Source organism: Carlito syrichta, unplaced genomic scaffold (assembly GCF_000164805.1).
Source record: "Carlito syrichta isolate Samal-C Ts95f unplaced genomic scaffold, Tarsius_syrichta-2.0.1 Scaffold288834, whole genome shotgun sequence".
NCBI classification, from domain to species: Eukaryota; Metazoa; Chordata; class Mammalia; order Primates; family Tarsiidae; genus Carlito; species Carlito syrichta.
In genome coordinates this window covers 87,127-97,905 of record NW_007232930.1, presented here as the reverse complement: position 1 = coordinate 97,905, position 10,779 = coordinate 87,127, and the positions used below count along the sequence as shown (strand labels likewise).

General features: G+C 35.1%; 1 pseudogene across 1 annotated transcript; it reads left to right on the top strand.

Moving 5' to 3' along the window:
- The first annotated feature begins 3,429 nt into the window (after positions 1 to 3,429).
- On the top strand, positions 3,430 to 4,340 carry LOC103256006 (annotated as a pseudogene). Its single transcript, XR_002481722.1, has one exon. The product of XR_002481722.1 is annotated as a COP9 signalosome complex subunit 8 pseudogene (transcript).
- The last annotated feature ends 6,439 nt before the right edge of the window (positions 4,341 to 10,779 follow it).

Genomic DNA, 10,779 nt, shown 5'->3' with positions numbered 1-10,779 from the left:
GGGGCTCTTGCTTTAGGGACTATCAACTCTGGTCATCCAGTCTCTAAGATGACCTTACTCTCCTTTCTCTCCCATAGGAAGTCAGCCTTCAATTCCTAAGAGAGTCTACCTCTAATTGTTTCAGTCTCCCATTGCCACTCTCTCTATCCCACAACCTCTGCCTGATTTCAGATTCTTACTGGTTTTCCCCTGGGCTGGGTAAGAATGTACCCAGCTACCTTATATTTCAAATCCTTACCCTATAATCATCACCCTCAAAGCCAGGGTAATGATCTTTCTCCATGTATCAAGTGAATTAAATATTTAAGTGATTAAAGCAATAAAAATACTAAAATAATTTTAATTAATAGTTTTATAGCTTTAGGATAGGAGAAACTTTTTTTAACTTTTAAATTTTTTTATTTTAAAATTGTGGGGTACAATTCAGGGTTAGGTATACAAATATTCATTGTGCAGGTACCCTCCTTTCCCCAGACAGATTTCGACTACTGTCAATACCACCTCCCCCTAGGAGAAACTTTCTAGAAGAAGATAAGAAATCTATAAATGCAGAGAGAGATGTAGTTGTTCATGTAAAAATTTTAAGTGATTGACTAAAGACCTCATAAACAGAGCCAAAAAAGTCAAAGTCATTATAAAGTCAAAGAAAAAAAAAACAGACAAGATATGTGTCATATAAGAAAAATGGTTAGTAATCTCAATATTCAAAAGGACCTCTGCAAAAATACAAGAAAAATGACAATTAAAAAGTTGACAAAGGATATTAAAAAGATCTTCAACCTCATTAATAGGGTGACACAAATTAAAATAAAGAGATAGTGAATATTCTACCCTTGAATTAGTAAAATACAGTAAGACTGGTAACTCCAATGGTAGCAAGAAAGGCAGGAAATTAGCTCTTTTATTCACTGCTAATGGAGAGATGAACTGATACAACTTTTTAAAAAGTAGATTGCAATTTGGTTCAGCGAAATGTCATTGATCTAGCAATACCAATTTTGGAAAGTGATCTTAGAAAAATCAAAGCTCTTGAGTGTAAAGATATGTGTAAATCAATGCTTACTACAACACTATTTATAGTTATAATCTGGCAATAATCTGAAAGTCTATGAATAGAAAATAATTAAATTAAATGTAGTATATCCATTCCCTGGAACATTAACCAGAGAGTGTAAAGAATGAGTTAAACTTAGTTTCACTGATACAGAGGGATGCTCATGATACATAGTTAAGAGAAAAAAAATGAGTGGTATGGATATCACAAACATTATATACAATAAAGTCTATATTTATGGGTATGTGGATATTTTATATAATATGTTAATGGAAATATATCAAATGTTAATATTGAATATTTCAAGAGAGCAGTTTAGAATTTGTCAAGAGAATATTATGAACATTTTCTTCCCACTACTTGGCATTTTTTGATTTTTAAAATAGATATGCATCACCTCTAGGCAGCTTAAACAAAATCTAGGCTGATTTCTTATTTGAATTTGGTAATATAAAAGCCAATATTTCTCTCTTTTCATTCTGACTAGTTTAGCAAAAGCAATAAGAAAAATGAGAAGCAAAAATATAAATTTCACTGTAGCTAAACTAGGCGACAATAAAAAACTATGGAGACAAAATATAAATGAAAATTCACCTAAAATAGAGTGAATAGAGTATGAGGAAGTTCAAATAAAAGGTTGCAGAGAGAGCTTCCTGCAGCTGCAGACCTCAACAAGCACCAGCAAAACTACCTTTCTCAAAGGTAAGGGACACCACCTGAGGTACCTACTCTTGTTTGGAATAGGAGGGACTGTCCAGTTGGTTCAATGAGCTTGCATAGACCCAGGTTGTTTGTTTCTGAAAAGAAACAGCAATATACAAGGAATCGCACATAGAGATAGAATGCTTACTACAAGCACTCTTCCTTTTGTGTGGTAGAGGAAAAGATAGACTTTACATTAGCCAGTCCTTCACCCCCCAAAAAATGCAAACAAAAAATGTTCCTTTCTCCACTGGCTTTGGTGAAATAAATACCAATTATTTAAAAAAATCATCCAACCCCTATGAATCTTCCACAGACACCTATTCATGAAAAAATTACTCTTTTGATGATGAGTAATAAAAATGAAAGAACTCAGGAGCGATACAATTAAGTTTTAAATGTCTTTAAAAATGTTTGCTCACTATTTCCATTGCTCCACTCAAAATGATATTCACCTGCTCACTTATGAGCAAGAAAGGCAAGTAACAGATGTTTATCATTTGGGGGCATAAAATGGAACAACGGAAAGAGTGACCAAATATTTTTTAAGAAACTTAAAAACTGGATATAATCACATCTATGAATGAAGAAACAAGGGCAAATATAAAGGAAAAAATAATCATGAGTTGGTAGACTTGGAAAGTTGGGAAAAAGTACTACCATTGCAGAAATTAAGCCAAAAAGAAATACAAGGAAGCTGCAAAATTACTGAAACAAATTAAGATGCACAGTGGGGGAGGGGTGAAGAAACAAGAGGAAAGAGTCTTAAAAAAATGAAAAAAAGATTTCTTTCATTGTAAAGAATATTACAAATATGGAGGAAAAACAAAAGAGACCTCAAAAAGAAAAAAATGAAAATACTGGAATAAATAAGCAATTCTTGAAAATTTTGAGACTATATTAGGTCTCCAGGAAAACTGATTTTTTAAAATGTATACTAACAATGAGCAACATAACCATACCTCACACTTCACACCAGGTTAATTTCAAAACTGGATCAATAACTTAAAGATTAAAAAATGAAACCATAATGTAATAAAAGAAAACACGAGAGGTATTTTAATAATCTTAGAGTGGGAAAAGCAATTCTCAATATGACACAAAATTCAGAAGCCATTAAAAGCATTGGATAAATGAAACATAAAATTTTAAATGTCTGGATAATAAAAAACATAATAAGCAAAGACAGAAAAAAAATTGCATCTCATATCAAAGACAAAAGGATGATTTCCCCCAATATAAGAACTTCATCAACCCAATTTAAAAAAAAAAAAAGCAAAAACTCAATGTAAAAATGGACAGAGAAAAATAGCAAAGGAAATAGAGTTCACAAAAAGAATTATAAGTGGCTCATAAATCTATCAAATATATCAAAAAAGAAGTGAAAGTTAAAGGACACTTTTCTCACCTATTGGATTTGCAAACATCAAAAATCTTAGTATCACATTGTGCTAAGTCTGGAAGGAAACAGGTGCTCTCATAGATAGTTGCAAGAAATGTAAATTTAAACCATCTCTCTAGAGGGCAATTTGCCAATATCTATGAATATGAGAGAGAGAGAGAAATTTCCTTTGACTTAGAAGTTTCACCTCTAGGAATTTATTCTACAAAGACAATACACTGAAAAACAGTCTGGGGTCTGGGGCCATGTGGCAGTGAGACCGGCCAGGAAGATGCCAGTGGCGGAGATGGTAGAAAGTGCCTTCAATTTCAAAAAGTTGCCGGATCAGTGTGAGAACCAGGAACTTGAGGTTACTGAGGAATTGCTATACCACCAGTGTATGGTCAGCTTCTAGCTTTATATTTGCTCCATAATGACATGAATAATGCAAGATATCTTTGGAAAAGAATACCACCTGCTATAAAATCTGCAAATTCTGAGCTTGGGGGAAATTGGTCAGTAGGACAAAGAATCTGGCGAGAGCTTTCCCTGGGATCTATACAACCATCAATGTTCACCAGTGGCCTGAGATGGTCCAGCCAAACAATCAGGTAAGCACTTAGAGATGGGACAAGGAGACGAGCATTCATCCTGGTCTCCCAAGCATGCATCTCAATAGTAGCCAATGACTTTGCAGCCTTCATTGGACTTCCTGTAGAAGTCGTGAAAGGTATATTAGAACAAGGATGGCAGGGTGACTCCACCACAAGAATAGTTCTGCCCAGAAAGCCAGCTGCAGGAGCCCTGGATGCTTCCTTTAATAAGTTTGCACCAGTTTCTCCAATCCCGAATGAACAGCAGTTAGCCAGACTGACCAATTACGTGACTTTCCTTGAAAACTAATTTATCACCCTGAGTTCAAGATCCACCTTCAGAATTCTGTACACTGACAAATTTAGAAATGCAAAATTTTTATTTTCAATTTATTGGATGGATTAAGCACCTCAGCATTCCTTACTATGTGATAAAAGACATATATAATATAAAATATATTATATATGTTTTGTCCTAAAACATTATGCTGAACAATTGTTGAAACAATGCTCATTTTGTAATATTTAATGATCTGGATGGAGACCATCAGTGTTATGTGGTTAGTTTATATTTTCTACTGACTCATAAAATAAGATCTCCTGTTTCATGAAGAATGGTGGTTGTCAACTCTCTTTTCCCTGCCCTAGCACAGGCCACACTCTTATCTGTACCACTGGTTGATAGTTGTAGTGATTCATTGGAGTTTGAGGAGAACTGTCCCCAGGGGCAATATCTGAATTGCTGGAGATTGTGATTCACCTTCTTTGTAGAATATGCTCTCTTTTCTCCCCACGTCCTGAGAGCTACTAATGCCAAATACAGAAATATAGCTGAGGAACAAATAAACCATTCTTCTGGTAAACCAGTTTGTTAACTTTAAATTTCTTTCCAACAGTGTGAGCCCACCCAATGCTGGCAGTGGAGGGCTTGCAATGAAAATGGGACTTATTTAAGACATTCACAAGAAGATTAAGTTGTACTGTCTCCTTTCAGAAGAAGGTAAACTTAAGTATAGAATACATTATATGAGGAATGGAGCTAGTAAGTAATATACTTTGTATAACCATGGTTGCCTATATTTATCTCTTGGTTCAAGTTCTGTCCTTTGGAGAAATATTGAACAGATCTTTCATTCTATGTGTGACAGCCCTCTGAGTATTTCAAGTTGTTTGTTGTGTTTTCAGGTTAAAACACCCTTTCCCCTTAGTTCATTTATTTTGCATTTGCTCAATAAATATTTAACTGAATTCTTAAAAAAAAAAGACAATACATTTATATGTATTTTAAAAAATTATGATATAGCTATACAATGGAAAAACATGTAGCCATTGAGGAAAAAAAGAGAGTGAAGAAACTCTTTATGAATTAATATGAAAAGTTCTTTGAGAACTTTTGTATTTAAAAGGTTAAGTACAAAAAGCAAGGTGGAGAAAAGTAGATATAATATGCTATCATTTGTATGAAATGGAAACAACAAAATACATGTTTCTAATGTGTATATGTGTACACACACTCGTAGTTTGAGTTCAAAGGCAGTCAGTTGGCTGAATTTATTCTTGTTTATGGGAGGTCATTGTTTTCTATCAAGGCCTTCAACTGATTGGATGAGGTCCACCCACTTTGTGGAGAGTAATCTATTTTACTCAAAGTCCACTCATTTAAATGTTAATCTCATCCAAAAAAAATACCCAAATAATGTTTAGTCAAATATTTGGACAATGTGGCCCAGCCAAGACGACACATAAAATTAATCATCACAGTTGTGTTTTCTTCCTAGGGTTTATAATTGTATGCAACAGGGAGAAGTACGGAGAAACAAGACTATGTCATCTTGTCTGGATTGTGATCTCTCCCTTTCATTTTTTAAGGGTAGTTTTGTGAATTTGGGAATTTTATGTTTTGTTTTTCCTTTTTTAGCACTTTAAGGATAGCATTCCACTGTCTTCCAGATGTTCTATTAGGTTCTGGTCAGATATCAGCTACAATCAATTGTCTGCCTTATGTTCTCCAGTTGCTTTGTAAGATTTAGCTTTGATTTTCAGTTTCAATATAATGTGATTATAGTTTGTTTTTTGTCTTGCATTTTTGTCCTGTTTTGTAGAAAGTTTATAGAGAAAGCATCTTGAATCTGTAGACTTCATAAACTTCTAACAGTTTTGGAAATTCCTCAGGCATTTTCTCTTCAAATAAAACCCATTTTTTCCCTCTTCTTTTTCTTTCTGTGACTACAGTCACATACTTTAGTTAGAACTTCTTACTGTATCTTCTAGTCTTATATTCTCTCTTATGATTTTACATTCTTTTGTTTTCTCATACTTCATTTTAGATATTTTCTGACCAAGATTGGAAATTATTTAATTGATAATTTTTTCTTCATCTATGTTCAATTTATCATTAAACCCACTTTTAAGTTCTTATATTTACTTACTAAATTTAAGTTTACATGTCTCAATTCTAGATTTTCTGTTTCATTCTTTTTTAGTTGTTCTGGTTTCTCTGCCTAATTTTTTTTTCTCCAAAAAATTTTTATTTTAGATTCTGGGGTAATTGTGCGTGTTTGTTACATGGACATATTGCGCAGTGGTGTGGATTTTGTCTCAGGTGGCCCATTCCTCAGATAGTGAACATTCTACCCAATAGGTAATTTCTTAACCCTGATCTCCCTTTCCACCTGTGAGAAGTGAACTCACCTGTTCAAAATCAAAGGATGGACAGAGAAACATGGAGTGCAGCAGAAGCGGGACTTTAATGACAGTCTTGCAAGATCGGGTGTCTGGTGGGCAGGCACACCCAGAGCAATTACAACAAGCAATTTATCTTCTAATATGCAAATCCCTTCCCCAGTTCCTCATTGATCAGATTACAGGGTCGTAATCTCACCCAGATATCGCCTAAGTAGTTTTAGTCCACTTAAGGTTAAAATAAGTACTTGTTGCTATTTGATTGGGCTTCAGCTTCCTTATTTTTAAGTTTCATTTTCCCTAAGATGACATTATCATCATGCCTCCCTTTCTAACGAGGTTTTGGTCACATCTGTATGCTAGTATATGCTCTTGGTCATGTTAGCAGACTTCTATTTTATGAAAATAAATCATCTATTGTCTTTCACACCACCTCCCTCTTATTGGTATCCCAGGTGTCTTATTTTCATCTTTGTGGCTATTTAGCTCCCACATACAAGTAAGAGCATGTGGTGTCTCAGTCAGTTCACTTAGGATGATAATCTCCATCCATCTTGTTGCAAAGGACATGATTTCATCATTTTTATGGCTGTGTAGTATTTCCTGGTGTATATATACCATTTTTCTTTATTCTTTACATTCTTTTGAGTCAATTGTTGGTGAGCACTTAGGTTGGGCCCATGGTTTTGCTATTATGGATAGTGCTGCAATGAACATATGAGTACAAGTATGTTTTTCATGTACTGATTCCTTTTTCTTTGAGTAGATCCCTAGAAGTAAGATTGTGAGGTCAAATGGTAATTCAATTTTAGTTCTTTGTGAAATTTCTATACTGTTTTCTGTAAAAGTTGATCTAGTTTAAAGTCCCATCAACAGTAGATGAGCATTTCCCTTTCTCTGCAACTGTACCAACAGCTGTTGTGTTTTTTTTTGACTAATTATAGTCATTCTGACTGTGTGAAGTGATACCTCATTGTGGTTTTAATTTGTATTTATCTGATGATTAATGGCATTGAGCATTTTTTCATATGTTTGTTAGCCACTTGTGTGTCTTCTTTTGAGAAGTATCTACTCATGTCCTTTGTCCGTTTTTTAATGGAGTTACTTGGTTTTTTTCATGTTGAGTTATTTGAGCTCCTTGTAGATTCTGGATATTAGCCCTTTGTCTGACATGTAATTTGCAAATATTTTCTCCCATTCAATAGGTTTTCTGTTCACTCTGTTGATTATTTCTTTTGCTGTGCAGAAGCTTCTTAGTTTAATTAAGTCCCATTTGAATATTTCTGTTTTCATTGCAATTGCTTTTAGGGTCTTCATCATAAATTCTTTGCCTAGGCCAATGTCCAGAAGAGTGTTTCTTAGGTTTTCTTCAGGAATTTTTTTAATATATAGTTTCAGGTCTTATATTTAAGTCTTTAACACATCTTGAGTTAATTTTTTATATGATGAGCAATAGAAGTCCAGTTTCATTCTTCTGTATACGGTTAACCAATTTCCCCAGAACTATTTATTGAATAGAGTGTCCTTTCCCCATTGTTTTTGTCAGCTTTGTTGAAGATCAGTTGGTTGTAGGTATGTTGTTTTATTTCTGAATTTTCTATTCATTCCCTTCAACTCTCTGGTTATTCTTATACCAGTACCATGCTATTTTAGTTACTACAGTTTTATAGTATAATTTTACCAGCAGTATGAAGCCTCTGCAATTGTTCTTTTTTGCTTGTAATTGCTTTGGCTATTTGGGCTCTTTTTCGGTTCCACACAAATTTTAAGATTTTTTTTTAAAGTTTTTTGAGGAACAAAGTTGGTATTTGATTGGTATTACAGTGAATCTGTAGATTGCTTTGGGCAGTACGGTCATTTTAACAATATTGATTCCTCCAATCCATGAACATGGGATGTTCTTCCATTCGTTTGTGTTATCTACAATTTCTTTCTTCAGTGTTTTGTAGCTCTCCTTGTAGAGAACTTTCACCTCCTTCTTATTTCTTAGTATTTCTAGGTATTTTGTTGTTGTTGTTGTTCTCCGCCTAAATTCTTAATATTTTTCTTTATCTCCTTGAATGTAGCAACATAGTTATTCAATATATATGTCTGGGGATTCTGTAGGTCTGTTTATGTTTTCCTTTTGTTTTTGCTCATTTATGTTCATTTATTCTCACCTACATTTGTATCCAGTTTTTTTTATGCATGTTGGGTTTGCAAAATTAAGGTCTATTATAAAATTATTTTCCTCTAGAAAGGATGTATGTTTGTTTCTGTCATGTGCCTATAGCACTAGTAAATTGGGCATGCATTAGCAATTTCAGGATTGAGACAATTTGAAGCTGAGCTGCAGTTTCTGTGCAGACCTTCCCACATCCTGTTCACTAGCACATCAAAGGTAAAACCTTTTGAGAGTTCACCCCAAAGTCAGGGGTTTTTCAAGAGAGTCCTTCATGCCTACTTATGTAGTTAATCCTCACTTGTATACCATATTCCTACAATAAAATAAAATTTTAAAAAAATCAATAGAGTCCCTCTATTGTAGGCCTCTAACTGCCATCTCTCAACCCCAAGAAACTGACAAAAGTGCTGCTCAGCTTCACAGATTGGCAAGTACCCCAGGAAAAAGCTGCCTCAAATGCTGGTCCCACTTCCTTGGGTCACTGTGCCCCACAGGTTCTGGTCCACTGATTTTTCATTATCTTGTTAGTTCTCTAATACCCTTAAAGAGATGTATATTTTTTCCTCACATTTTATTCAGCTTTTCTAGGTGTCCTCAGTGAAAGGGTAGTTTCGATTGCCTGATTTGCCATTAACAGACATGCTCCATGTTCTTCTGCTAGCCTACATGGGGATAAGAGGGGAGAAGACGCTTAATATGCTTACAGTCCTTGGATTATTTAACTCTGTATTCCTGATTCAATGTATATAATAGCAGACATACCGTATTTATTAGAAGCCAGGTACTATTTTAAGTATTTTGCATATTTAACTATCATGCAGGATACAACATTAGAAAGTGAAGATTGGTAGTAGTCTCATTTTACAAAGGAAGAAACTGAGGCAAAGAAAAAGCAAATAACTAGCTCAAGGTCACCCAACTTGTAACTGCAAAGATCATGTTCTTAACCACCAGGCAAAGCTGCACCTAGTTGAAATTACTAAAATCATATTAATCAACCAGCCAGAAATAATGCATGATTTTATTCTAGCAAAAGAAAAGAAAAAAATTAGATGATATATTTAAAATAATTTCAAATGTCATTTTTTTTGTGTTCTAAATCTCTACTTTGATATCTACCTTTGCAAACTATCTTAAGGCTGGTGATAAGAGTTAAGGTGTCATGCACATGCAAAACAGCCCAGTGCACAGGCCTAATATATTTATGAGCTGCAAAAGGGAAGGATATTTTGAAGAGGATAAAATTTGCTCTGAGCATCTAAACTGAAACTGGGCCACAGGGAAAAGAAATTAACATGCAAAACATCACCTACTTCCACCTTTGTGGAACAGAAATGCTTCTAACTAGGCATAAACCCATGGGTCTTCAAACTGTGAAGGACAACTTCAGTGCATTACTCATGATGTACTGTCGCTCCTGTAAAAGAGCTAACAAGAAAAAAGGGAGACTACTGTTCAGGTACCAGGCCAAATACTTATAAACCTGATTAAAATACTCCAAGATGCCAAGGATTAAATTTAACCAAAATGCTTCTAGTTACATGTATTGAATTAAAACACTCATTTTTATGCTGTCTCTTAAAACTCTACCAAAAAAATAGAAAATAACTCTAAAAAGTATTTTAAAAAAAACTCAAGGACAAAGAAACAAGAGTGGAAAAAACAAGCAAATGAGGGATGCCAACAAAATTTTAAAATATGGAAGTACACTGACACACACAGAAGGATGATCCCATGAGGACACAAGGAGAAGATAGTGTCCACACACTCAGGAGAGAGGCCTCAGAAAGAGCCAGTCCTGAGACACCTTGACCTTGGACTTTCAGCCTCCAGGATTATGAGATGCATATCTGTTGTTTGAGCCACCCGGTCTGTGTCATTTTGTTGTGTCAGCCCTAGCACCCGCTGTGTTGTGTCAGCCCTAGCACCCGCTGTCATGGAACAAAGCCGCTGCTAGAACCACAGACAGGCAGAGGGGACGAGGGACTGCTCCTTCTACCCCTCCTGGTCTCCTGGTCTCTTCTTTGGCTCAGCCCAAACAGAAGCAGAGTTGTTTAGGTGAGGACGCCAATAAAGGTGGCTTCCAGGAAACAGAGCAAGGGAGACACAGGCAGAGGATGAATCTGGGACTAAACGCAGAATAACCAGCACATGCAGGAAAAGTAACGAGAGTGGCGCTTTTGCCCAGCAACAGCAGATACCA